Source organism: Apus apus, chromosome 2 (genome assembly GCF_020740795.1).
Source record: "Apus apus isolate bApuApu2 chromosome 2, bApuApu2.pri.cur, whole genome shotgun sequence".
Lineage (NCBI taxonomy): Eukaryota > Metazoa > Chordata > Aves > Apodiformes > Apodidae > Apus > Apus apus.
The window spans coordinates 5,963,572-5,975,854 of record NC_067283.1 but is presented as its reverse complement, the minus strand read 5'-3'; the positions used below and the strand labels follow the sequence as shown (position 1 = coordinate 5,975,854).

The window sequence follows — 12,283 nt, the reverse complement described above, 5'->3', positions numbered from 1 at the left end:
CGCTACAGACTGAAGGATGAAGTGATTGAAAGCAGTAAAGTAAAATATCTTGCAGGCTGATCACCAGCTGCTGTGTATGGGACATTATACCTGCTCGTGGTCTGAGAAGGAATGAATTAGAACTTCTGTGCTGTGTTGACAAGAAGCTCACACTGGAGGTAGATACCTGGGATGATGGGAATGGAGCAAAGGTGACTCAAACCAACATCAGCTAAAATGTATTTACCCAAAATAAACTAGAACCAAATTTCCTGGTATCAACTCATTTGCAGCCTCTACAAAGCAGGTGGCTGCCAGCTCTACGGGACTGCAAGGGAGAGACCAGTGCAGCAGCACTTGTGCTGGTTTAGCAATAAAATGGACTTTGTGATGATATTTTCTTTGTGATCTCTTCATGCTACCAGAAATACCTGTAAGTCCCCTGGCTTCTGCCTTTCTGATAGTATTTTAAATTTATTAAGTCTGCTAGCCCAATACAAAGAGTATAAGCAGTACTGCGCCTTACCAGTGAGCCACAAGCTTTTGCTATAATCCTCCCACCCTGTTCCCCCTTACTTCAAATATTGAGAATACATGAGCTGGAATTGTGAAAACCATCCCAGTCTTAATCACTCTGGTGACACTGCATTTGAAGTGTCCTGTCAGTACTGCTTTGTAAAGTACTCTGCAATCACTGTGATTATAAATGAAAACGGTAGCACAGCAGATGCCCACGTCCATGATGAACTACTGAATAAACTATTGCTGCACTGAGCACTACCCTGCTCTAAAGTAAAGTGAGATTAAAGCTAATTGTTTCTTAGCTGGCCCATCATACTGGAGTGGAACTGACAGCTTCTGTGGGTCTCCTCTTAATCACTGCAGTGGTCAGTTATGAATCAATCTTTCATTTCATATCCCACTCAGAGGTATTGCAAGTGATGTGTTTTTGAAAGGGAGTCGAAAACCAGAGTACTGAATAAAATGCCAAGCTGATGGGAGCCCATCAGTGAAGGAGGCATTGGTAGAATCACTTTAACCATTTTCAACCAAGTTTGATAGAAGGATGTGGTCTCAGAGATAACTACATTGCTACAAGTGTCCCAAAAATAAGCACCTACGTAGAGAAGAGACACTGCCCAGCTCACCAGTGTCCTGACAGAGCTTGGACCAAGCCACAGCTTGTATCTCCTTCCCAGTACCAACCTGGGGACATGGGAAGGATCTGGAAGAAGGGAGGGAACAAAGAAATCCAGAATTAAAATCTTCTGGTCTTTATAGGTTCAATTCAGTTACCTTAATAGGGGTGTCTACTATTGTTTGAGGTTATCTGATACATCTGCGCCAGACCTCCTAAATCTCCAGCTGTCATCCACCCAGGGCATGCCAGGGTATTGCAACAGACTGGGGGTGTTTAGGGAACTCAATCATGCTTCATGGCAGTTGCCTTCAGACTAAAACACCAAAGCTTCAGGGTCTAATGAGGCATCTGAGCCCCATTTCAATCAAAATACAAAGGAGCCTGACCAAATGCCGGTGACCACGTGAGGTCTGCATGCAGCTGCCAGTAAGTCATGAGTGGTGTAGTGCCAACTGGTCCTAGCATGCCCAAGTCCTCCGGAGACAAGTGGCCAACACAATACACTCTTATGGGAGATGTGTGTCTAGCTGGAGGCCAGGATGGGTCCCTTACACCCTGGAGGTGTTAGACAAAACTGAGTCTCACCCTAGATCTTTGCAGACTGTAGTGGTAGCTCAGCTGTCTTCACTATACATCAATACCTTCATGTAGGCACCTAAATTTTGTTATCTGAAGCTGAATTTCATCCTATACTTCATTAATTGTGCAGCTCACAGAATAACTTGTTTGAAATGCCTTGTTTTACTTTTATGTATTTATTTTGGATGTCAAACCACAGCTACATAAGTCCACCCAGATGCACCTGCAGGTGTAACAGGTAATGCAGGTGTAATGGTAACATTCTTAGTATTGTTATTTACCATGGCTTATTAGGGCAAGGTTGTTTGCTTCCCAGAAATGCAGCTGACATCTTGCACAGAAAAACTATTTGCACATCATGCTTTTAGCCAAGAATAAATCTCGAATACCATTCCCTCCTTCCTTTATGAGCAGGTAACCTCAGAGGTGTATTTGGGAGTTCAAATAGAGTGAACTGCAGTATAAGCACTTTCTGTTTACTTATTCCCCCCCCATTTTGCTGTAGACTGCATTTTTCCAGAAAAAAAATATATGCTCTACCCATGACACACCACATTTCCTGTAAAAGGTTACTAATAATATCCAGTCCTCCTGGTTGCTAATGCAATGCTTTCAGTTTAAGTAAAAGCAAACTAAAGACTAATTCAGTTTTCAAAAGCAATGGCAGGTTTGTATGTCCATATGGATTGCCCTTCAAAAGGAATCTACTTTCCAGTGACACCAAGCAGCCAGTCTCGGAAAGCAGGTCACTTCTTTGGTCTTTGAGATTAGGAATCAAATGACAGATGCACTCAAAAGAAACCCCAACTCCTTTAGCATAATAACGCTAAGCATCTACCCTAATGACAACAAAACATGCTCTCATAGGCTGCCTCACTTTTTAATGCCTTTCCAATGCCAGGACTCTGGTTATGCCGTTATAAGGCACAAAGGATTAGACTCAACCAGCCTAATGTCAGGCACCTCTCTGAGGGCCTTCACCTGGGGGACTTTTCCTAGGATGTTTGTAGATGATGGAGGCAGTCTGGCATTGCAGAGATGATGAAGAGCTGAACCATCTCTGATGTTGCCTACTGAAGCCTAGGCTAGCTTGGCTTTACTATCTTGCAGCTGGATTAAAGTTAGGGCACTTTACAATAGAGAACAAATAACTAACACAGAATCACAGAATGTCTCAGGTTGGGAGGGACCTACAAGGATCATCCAGTCCAGCTCCAGGCTCCTGGCAGAACTATATAAAAGTAAACAACTAAGTGTGCCATCTGTGACTTGTCAAACTCAGGAAGTCCTTCTTGGTGCCAGTCTGGTACTCCACACTCCAGCAGTGGCCAGCCTTTATAACCAGGCAACCTTCAGTAGGTGAGAGGGAAGCAGGGGATGTTTCTGCCCATGCTGAGCAGAGCTGCAGGTATCAAGCCAGGCATTGCACAAAGTGCTGCACTGATTCTGTGGTCACAGCAAGTGAAGAGGACAGAGGCACGAAGCTGCGAAGCTAATTCCCATCTGCCCAGCCATGGGCAGAAACCAGGCTGCTGGAAGGACCCCTCCTCTCCAAGGAGCTCGAGGCAGGTGCTGATGGTGGAGGCTGAAAGCCATATGTACTGCCACGGTGGGCTGCAGTCTGAATGCCTCAGCTCCATCACCTCCTTTTGTTTTGGCCATCACAACAGAAAAACAGACTGTGTTATTTCAGATGACACCTTCTGATGAAACTCTCTTTGAAAATACCTGTCTGCAAACCCTGTTGCTGAAGTGAAAATAAGTTTGAAGCAAAAGCATGTGACTACTCCTTCACTTCCCTTCGACTCTTGTATTTGGCTTGATTTGGCAAAAATGGAGGGATACAAAACCTTCTGTATTTAGCCTTCCACCTGTCACTCAGTTGAACAGTTCCCAGCCTCTGCAACCCCCTGTACTCCTGTGAGCTGATTCAGCAACGCATTCACTGCCCTGCACTCTCACTCATGCACTGCACTCAATATAGGCTGAAAATCCACCAAAAGTCTAAGGCCATCTCTTAGCAGATTGAAAATAATTCTGTATTTCATTTGGCTACTAGAGAGAATGATGTTCTCCACAAGTTCAGTGGCAGGGTTAAGCTATCTCCAAAGTGAGCTCCTCAGCTACTGTTCTTGTTTGATTGCAGAGGATCTAACATGAGTTCACCCATGTGGCTTTTCTCTTAGAGGGAACTAACAAGGAAGTTTGATTTTCAAACCTCTGGCCCCTTCATGTGCATGAGGTTTAATGAACTTCACACTGAGCAGGAACTAAGACCAGATATTCTTGTCTGCCTGGACCACATGGGACAAATCCTAGTAGGCTGGACAGAGGGATGGGATTATCTTTTCAGGTGGGAGGTGTATAAAGCAGAGCAGTTCTGCAGCTGCTCTCATGGGCACTTGTTTGCTTGTAAGCCCACAGGACTCTTCAAACATCTGAAGATATTCAGCCTTCAGATGTGTATCATCATCTCTTCTGCAGGAAATGGAAAAAAGTTGAGGGCACCTATGAGGGGACTGCATCACCTGAGCATGCTTCCCTGTGGAAAATGAATCTCCTAGGAGCCAGGTAAGCAGGATTTTCTGTTACAACAGGGTCCAGAGCATAGAAAAGCCCAAACAGCATGGTGAGGTACTTTTCAGGATCAACTATGCGCCTAATGCTTTTTTTGTGGATAAAACAAGACAGATACACCTAAACCTTTTCAAACCCACTTCTCCAGCAGTGCTTGTTAGACCAAGTGAGAAGCTCTTCAGGCACTCTCTGGCTAGTGGAAGAAACTGATTTTCTTCCTTCCTGTTTGTTTTCTGATGACAGTGGATGCCTGCACTGTTCTTTGGCTAGTACAGGTGGGAAAGATGCAGTTTCCTCTTTGGAGACCTCCAGCATGCCTAATACAAAATATACAATTTTTTTTTTCAGTATCAAAATCCATGAAGCTGAGAAGAAAAATTGTTCATAAAGGGGCTCTCACTGTATCAAGAAAGTGTCAGAATTTAGTTTAAGCCAGAGATCTACAACAACAGGGCATCTAGTCCAACTCTCTGCTACTGGAGTATTATTTCTTTCCTTGGAAGTATATTTTTCCAATCCCCTGTACATTTTTATCCCAGGGAAAATTTACGAAGAGAGAGTACTCCTGCAAAAAGCAATTTACATGATCAGTTATTTTGTATATTCCCTTTTCTATTATTTCAGCTATTTGTGCTTGGTTAAGAAGCTTATATCCTCCCAGCCCAGTTTCTCTTTATCCTGTGGTCAATCTCATAATCCCATTCTCATGATATCTTAGTTTCTCACTGTCAAAACGATCATGACACCACAAGTATGGCATGTGGTCCTTGCGGCCAGGGGCAGCTGAGAGAGGACAAAGGTTTGAGCAGAATTCATCTTCTTCATGTTTCTTTGCCCAAGATCAGGAAAACACATGGAAACGGGGACATGGTTTGCCTGCCTTGCAGCCAGACCTCTCCCCAGTGGACTCTGTTTGATCCTTCATGGCAGGCTAGAAGTTGTAGATCAGAGGTTACTGGGGCACCAGTTTGTTGCAACGTATTTTTTTTTCTTATCAACCCCATGTTAATCTGTTGTGTGAAATAACTGGCTTTCTGCTTGAATATAAATAACAATATACATAAATGTAATAATAAGAATAAAAAGAAAACTAATAAGAACAATACAACAAATTCAGCTATTTAACCACGTAAGATCCTTATATTACATTATGATGGTAATGACACTGAATGTTCTCCATGAGAAAGAAAAATGGAAGTAATATAGTAGGAATAATTCTCTCATATGCAAATAAAAAAGGCTATAAATTCAGTGATTTCATGTAAATTATTTCCATTTCCCCAAAGAAAGAACAAGGCCTGATTTTCCCCCTGGCTTCATAGCTACCATGTGCATTTCCCCTGCTTGAGCAGAGAGAATGCTTGAAAAGCCCACTTGTGGGGCACAGCTGGCTCTCACACTCCCTTTAGGGGAGGCAAAGGCATCAACAGGGTTCCCTTTATAGATGGAATCCAGCCCATATGGTCAGAGGAGTTTGAGCCCAGTGTGACCCATCCTAAAAGTGATGGTTGCACCCAGTGAGATGAAATGGAAGAGTTAAAAGTGCCTTTTCTCCCTGTTGAGTGTGAAGAATAGGTAGGGCAGTGGATCCAGGAGTAGCTACCTGCACAGTACATTATAGAAATAGGTGAGATGAACATTCCCCCCATCCCATTACTGTTTTTAAGGTATTTACCATCAGGCTAGGAGTTTTGCTCACCATTCTCCACTTCTGGTACTGACGTGGGCCACCAAGATGATCAGAGCACCTCTCCTATGGAGACAGGCTGAAGGAGTTGGGGCTGTTCAGCCTGGAGAAGAGAAGGCTCCAGGGAGACCTTAGAGCACCTTCCAGTGCCCGAAGGGGCTACAGGAAAGCTGGGGAGGGACTTTTTACAAGGGCACAGAGTGATAAGATGGGGGGAGGGTGGAGGGGGCGGGTGTTTCAAACTGAAAAAGGATAGCTTAGATTGAATGTTAGGAAGAAATTCCTTGCTGAGAAGATAGTGAGGCATTGGCACAGGTTGCCCAGGGAGGCTGCGGAAGCCCCATCCCTGGAAGTGTTCAAGGCCAGGTTGGATGGAGCTCTGAGCAACACGGTCTAGCAGGAGGTGCCCCTGGCAAGGGGGTTGGAACTAGACGAATTTTAAGGTCCCTTCCAACACAGACCATTCTATGATTCTATGACATAAGGTTTCCCCTCAGTTCCAGTGGTGTCTTGTGCAGCCGGCTGTCTCTAAGCAGTGCCAGGCAGAGAAGTGATGCTGGCTGGCAGCTGTGCTCACCCATGTTTGATGGGGGCTGCATGGGTGGGGGAAATGGTCACCCTATTTCTTGCTTCAGAGTTTAAAGGGGTATGTATAATTAATAGGACAGATTCCTTGGTGCTTTTCTTGCCACTTTACATAGGACTAAATCTTGAGTAACGGAAGGGTAGATTAAGCCATTAATTACACTTCACAGCACCTTCCTGTCACACAGGAGTTTTTTGAGGTCACTTTAAGCTGCCATTCTTCCCTCTCTGATTTCAGGGGAACTATAAACTACACTAGCAGCAGGGTATGTAAGACCTGACCTGGCTACATCCTTTTGAGAGGGGGATGCAGCCAAAGGGCACCACACTGACATTGCTCTTGCTGCCAGCCTGGCAAGCTGGACCACACGATGAAAAGGCCTCTTCAGAGAGGGAGGATGAACCAGGAGGGGAAGCTGACTCCCAAAGGCCAGCCACCAGCTTCTGTCCCTCCTCATCTCCAGCCTCTGCAGCCCCCAAAATCAGGCAGAGAAGGGGACCTATGTGACTATCACTCTGAAACACAGACCTGAGGCAACCCATGACACTTCTTACCACCACCTGGAGAATCCCTTATGCTTACAAGTCTTACACATTTGTTATCTCCCTATGTGGGTATAAATGTGCACACCAACTGTACCACTCCTAGTGCTGCTCGAGAACTACTGAACTGAATATAGATTTATTATTTTTTTTAGCTGATAACTTTCCATGTTCTTTGAAAGTAAGGCACTTACAAGTATCAGAAGACAAGTCTCCGGAAACCAAGTGCTTCCTGATCTGAAAACCTAAGTCTCCAAGTCATATGTGAGTGGAGGTTGGGATGGAGAGTGGAGGCACATACACCAGCACAGGTTGCCCAGATAGGTGGTAGAAGCCCCATCCCTGGAAACAGTCAAGGTCAGGTTGAATGGAGCTCTGTGCAACTTGATCTAGTTGAAGATCTCCCTGCGGATTGCAGTTGGACTAAACTGGCCTTTAAAGGTCCCTTCCAACCCAAATTATTCTATTATTCTATGAAATTCTTTCCGCTACTAAAGCCACCGCATAAAAACAAACATGTTCTCACAGGTTTTTCATCAAATATCTAATTCACCAGCGTAGCAAGAGATCTAAACTACGGAAAGTTTCCTGATTGCAAACCAAGAGACATTTGTGCTAAGTCAGCAAAAGTGGTTAGCTGTCATGGTGATGAGGGTGTCAAGACAATTAGAAAGCAAGACAGACTGTACAGGCTTATACTGACCATACAGACTTCAAGTCTTTGCTATTGCTGCTCCAACCAAGGAGTGATGACAGGTGTGAAGCACCCACATTGTCCCTGGAATATTTTCACCACACGTTTGCAAACACCGTCTCATCAGCTGCTCTAGTGATTACTATATAGTGACTAAACAAGAAAAAAACTTCATCCTTTTAAAATTCAGATCCCACACCTGGGAAGGCTAAAGGGGGACACTCAGCCATGACCAAAGACTGCATGAAGTTTTGAATTCTGTTGTCTACAGGCCATGAGGTTCCTTGGGCACTCAAGACTAGAGAACAAGAGAAGGAGGTAATTCCCATTTGCATGGGGAACGGTAAAGTCAATGAGAAACAAAAGGATAAAAAACCCCCCTGGAAACAGAAGAGTAGGGAAGGAAAGCCAGTGAAAATGGCTACAGTAAGGAATTACTTCCTTACATTGTTTATATTGCACCAAAGCAAAATGAATATGAGGGTAGGCCCAGAGTCTAGAAAAGAAAATCTGAGTCAATAAATTATTAGTATTAGTTGGCTGTTTAGTTCTGGTTTTGTTGGTGGTGGTTTTGTTGTTTGTTTGTGTGTGGTTTGGGTTATTTTTTTTTTCCCTTTAAATATTATTTTGTTTTGTTTTTCCTTTAAAATATTACTTTCTGAGCCATTTCCCAGGTTTGATATTGTAATTTGGGTTCCATCACAGACTCACACTTACCTACAAAGTAAATGTGAAAAGGATGCCTATTTAGTGAACTTGAGGGGTGTGAGGAGGTTCAGGTTTTGTGCATTTTGCAAGCATGGACTCCTGGGAGGGCAGAACAATGACAGAGCTGTCTGCCAGCCAGGAGGGCATCTTGCAGGAAAGCTACAAAACAGATTCCTATGAGTAATTTTGCACAGTATAAAATCTCCTGCCTACACAGCACATGGCTGGGCTTGCATTTTTCACATACCTCTGCTGGAAAAGACAGGTGACTAAAGTGAGGCAAAGCCTCTGTCTGTGGTTAAAAACACAGGGCAGGAGGGTTTACCAGCAGTGGTGCTGGTTACAGCTCCAAAACAAAGGACACCCTGTATTTGTAAGGCAGGAGGTGCTGAAACACATGCCTCGCTGCTGTCCCAAAAAGTGACCCACTTCCAGTGCCATCATCTGCTCCTGGCTCCCATGGTGCCCCCAGTCACCAGCCTGTCTGTCCCCTTTGGTTTCTGGACTGTAGCTGTGGCTACTTCTGTAGGTTTCTCAGTGCCTCCTAAAGGCCCAGGGAGATACCCTTCTTTTGCAATGCAGGAAAGAAGGTGGATATCCTGTCTTCCTGCAGTGCATATCTACAGGATAAAGCTGGTTCTGAGCTATGTTTTGCAGAGAAGCATAACTAAAAATATAAGCAAAGCACTTAATGGGGACTGGCTACCATCATCCTTCAAATCAGGTCTGTGCTCAGCCTCACGATCAAAGCAAACTATTCTTTCCAGGCATTATGACCTCATCTTTGACAGCTTTCTTGTGTCAGGAAATACAAAGGTATTTTGCTGATGTTGATATTTGAAAATTATTTTGTTTGTTGATCGTATTCTGTATGCCTGGCTGAAATCTCAGAAACTGGACCTGCTCAAGATCTTCTTTAGTGCAAGATGGACATAAAATAGGGGAAGCAAAGGAGAGAGTTAGTGGTGTAAGTTGTCCATAAGATAATTTTTTATGAGTTTATGCTCACTGACAGTCTGCTAGACAGAAGAAAGGAACTGAGAACTAAGCAGCTGGTCCATTTTATGATCTAGAAATTGCATCTGCAGTTGTAAATGAAGTCAAGCCAAGACCTCTTCTCCATCCCTGAGAGCAAGCAGCTGACCTCCTTTCCTCACTCTTCCCCCCAGGCAGAATTGCTTAGTGGTTGCTGTCCTCAGCCAGGGCACCATGCACCAGATGGGATGGGTTGGCCAGGGAATGTGCTAACCAAGAAAAAGGAGGGAACCTCATGATGTTTGAGTTCATGCCCTGGCCAGTTTATAGATGCAGCCACATGCCTGTGCTTTCAAGTAAAGAATCAGCAGGCATTTTGCATTTGCTGAATGTCCCAGCAATGGCATGGTATGACAGCTAGATGTGGGAGAAGAGAAATTACAGGAGAAGAAAAGGAACATGGAAGTCTTCCTGGAAGAAACCTGCATAAGAACAAGCTTGTAGCACAAACATAAGAGTGCTCTTAGTTGAGTGGCTGTGACAAATGAGTGTGAAAGAGCGTGAGAAGGGAAACAGTGGTGAGGAGGAGGCTGCAAACAGAGGACAAAGAGATGAACTGCAAGTAGATCTTCCTGAGAAATGTCCATCCCCAAAACCAAATGTAAGTGCCTCTTTTCATCTCCAAGAAAATTCAGCACAGCAAATATCAACATGTTAACAGAATACTTCAATCCACACCCTGCTATCAGCATGTACTCATTCCCAACAACACACAACAGTGACCCACAGCAGGCAGAACTTCTGCACAAAAAGTGGCTTGGTCAAAAAATAAAACCAGTTTTGCATTGAAATAGGTACAAGAATTTCATATAACTTCAGGACAGAGACTTGGAATTTGCTTGTGTGTTGGGAAGGCTGAAGTCAAGATGCACAATGAGATGGAGCTTGCAGAAGATGTCATGAAAGGCAGAAAGCCAAAGCATTGTTCAAAGATGAGGAGATTTGCTCAAAGCAAAAGACTAGGAAGACTACAGCAGAGGTATGTGGCAATGTCAAAGAGGGAATTACTGTAATCAAGGCCACAGCTGACCAAAAAGAAAAAAATAAAGGCAGATTTGAGTCATATTTGGTGAGAATTAATTTAAACAAGAGTCTGCTTAGAGATGACTCAAACAAAATAGAAAGAAGATAACACACGAAAACTAGAGACAGGTAAATAGAACAAAAGGGTCTTAAATAGCAGCAAAGAATTAATAATGTTAAGAGGGATGAAAAAAACAGCAAGTGTGATTCTCCTTTCCTTTGCACCATTTGCAGTAACACAACGTCGATGGAGTGGATCTCAATCTGTTGAAGCTTCTCCTCACCAAATGTGGGCCAATGGTTTTATTGGATTTATTGGATTTTAACAGAGTAAGAGCCAGCCAAGCTGACTTCTGGGAACAAGAGGAAATGTGGAATGGTAGTAGGAGACCAAGGACAGGACCTCTTTGACCACAAGAACTTCTTATTTTTCAAATAGACCCAAAAAGGCAGGAAACTGGTATCTAATCCTGTGTGCTACATTTAGTTTCCAAATATATTCTTTAGCATATTTCCTCGGAAAGCCACAGACCATCTTGCCACGTACATGCCAGGTGGAGAAATGCAGATATCAATATGCACTGTATATGGAAAAAGCAAAATCCAGCCTCTTTTAAATATCATACACCTCCTAAGAAGGTTAAGGCTGTGACGATGGGCTGATTGTTTCACATACGCTTTTTAAAAAGCTATTTCTAGAGGCAACTGTTCTGATAAACTGCTCCCTGCTTAGTTTTGGTGGGGAAACATATTTTTAACTATTTTTTTTTTTTTAATGAAATTATATGGTATGTAGGATAATGAATAAAGTATTAAATTGCACCAGCTGGTCTACTTTAATATTAAAACCTTGCCCTTCCCTCAGCACATGCAAGGAAGAGTTCTGTTGTCATTACCCTTTCAATGACATCCAGGCAACTTGCACAGTGATATTGATAAAAAGAGACACATTTAGTTGTATCTATCTTTGCAAACTCTTGTCCAATTAAATTTGACTCAGTGTCTTCTAGATTTTTAATAACTACCCAACTATTAGCAAGAACTTAACCACTGAAAAATCCTTACTTACACAAATAACCAATGACAGATGTAGTACAAAAAATTGACAGTATTTTACCCTACTGCTGTTTACTATACTAACAGGGCAGCAGGTTTTATTTTGAAAATTCAGCTCTTCAATCCCCAGACTACAGAGAACAATCCACTAGTATCATCTTCACAAATAAAATATATGTGTGTTCTTACACACATGGTGGATCCTATTACAAATATTTCATCTTGTCAGAAATTCATATAAAAAGGAACCAATGTTTACACAATATTTTTAGAGAAATCCCTCTGACTTGGAAATACAATTAGAACACAAAGCCTAAGGGTGACTTCTAAGGGGAAGGTTGATTGAACTAATGTATTAACATTCTTCCTCCTCCATATTTCTAAGTCGTCTCACACCCACGAAGGCAAAAGGGAGATAGTTTCATAATCCCTCATATACAATGGAAGAGCACTAGCATTATTATCAGATTTTATTCCTCTCTGATACATCCCAGTGACTCATTTATAGACCAAGAAGCAATATTTATAATTCTACCAATGAAAATCTGCACGGAATGCCACAATTTTTCACAGCCCACCAACGAAGCTGATTTGAATTACTGCTTTTGGGAATTCATTATTCCACAGATGAAAAAGGAGCCTTAGTCCAGTTTTTGTTTTGAGAGTCTTTTGAACT

At 42.9% G+C, this 12,283-nt stretch overlaps 1 protein-coding gene across 1 annotated transcript in view; it reads right to left on the bottom strand.

Annotated features, from left to right (window-relative positions):
• LOC127380384 (sodium channel protein type 5 subunit alpha-like) overlaps positions 1–12,283 on the bottom strand; it is a 217,929-nt gene that overhangs the window by 74,650 nt on the left and 130,996 nt on the right. The gene's annotated exons all lie outside the window — the stretch shown is intronic.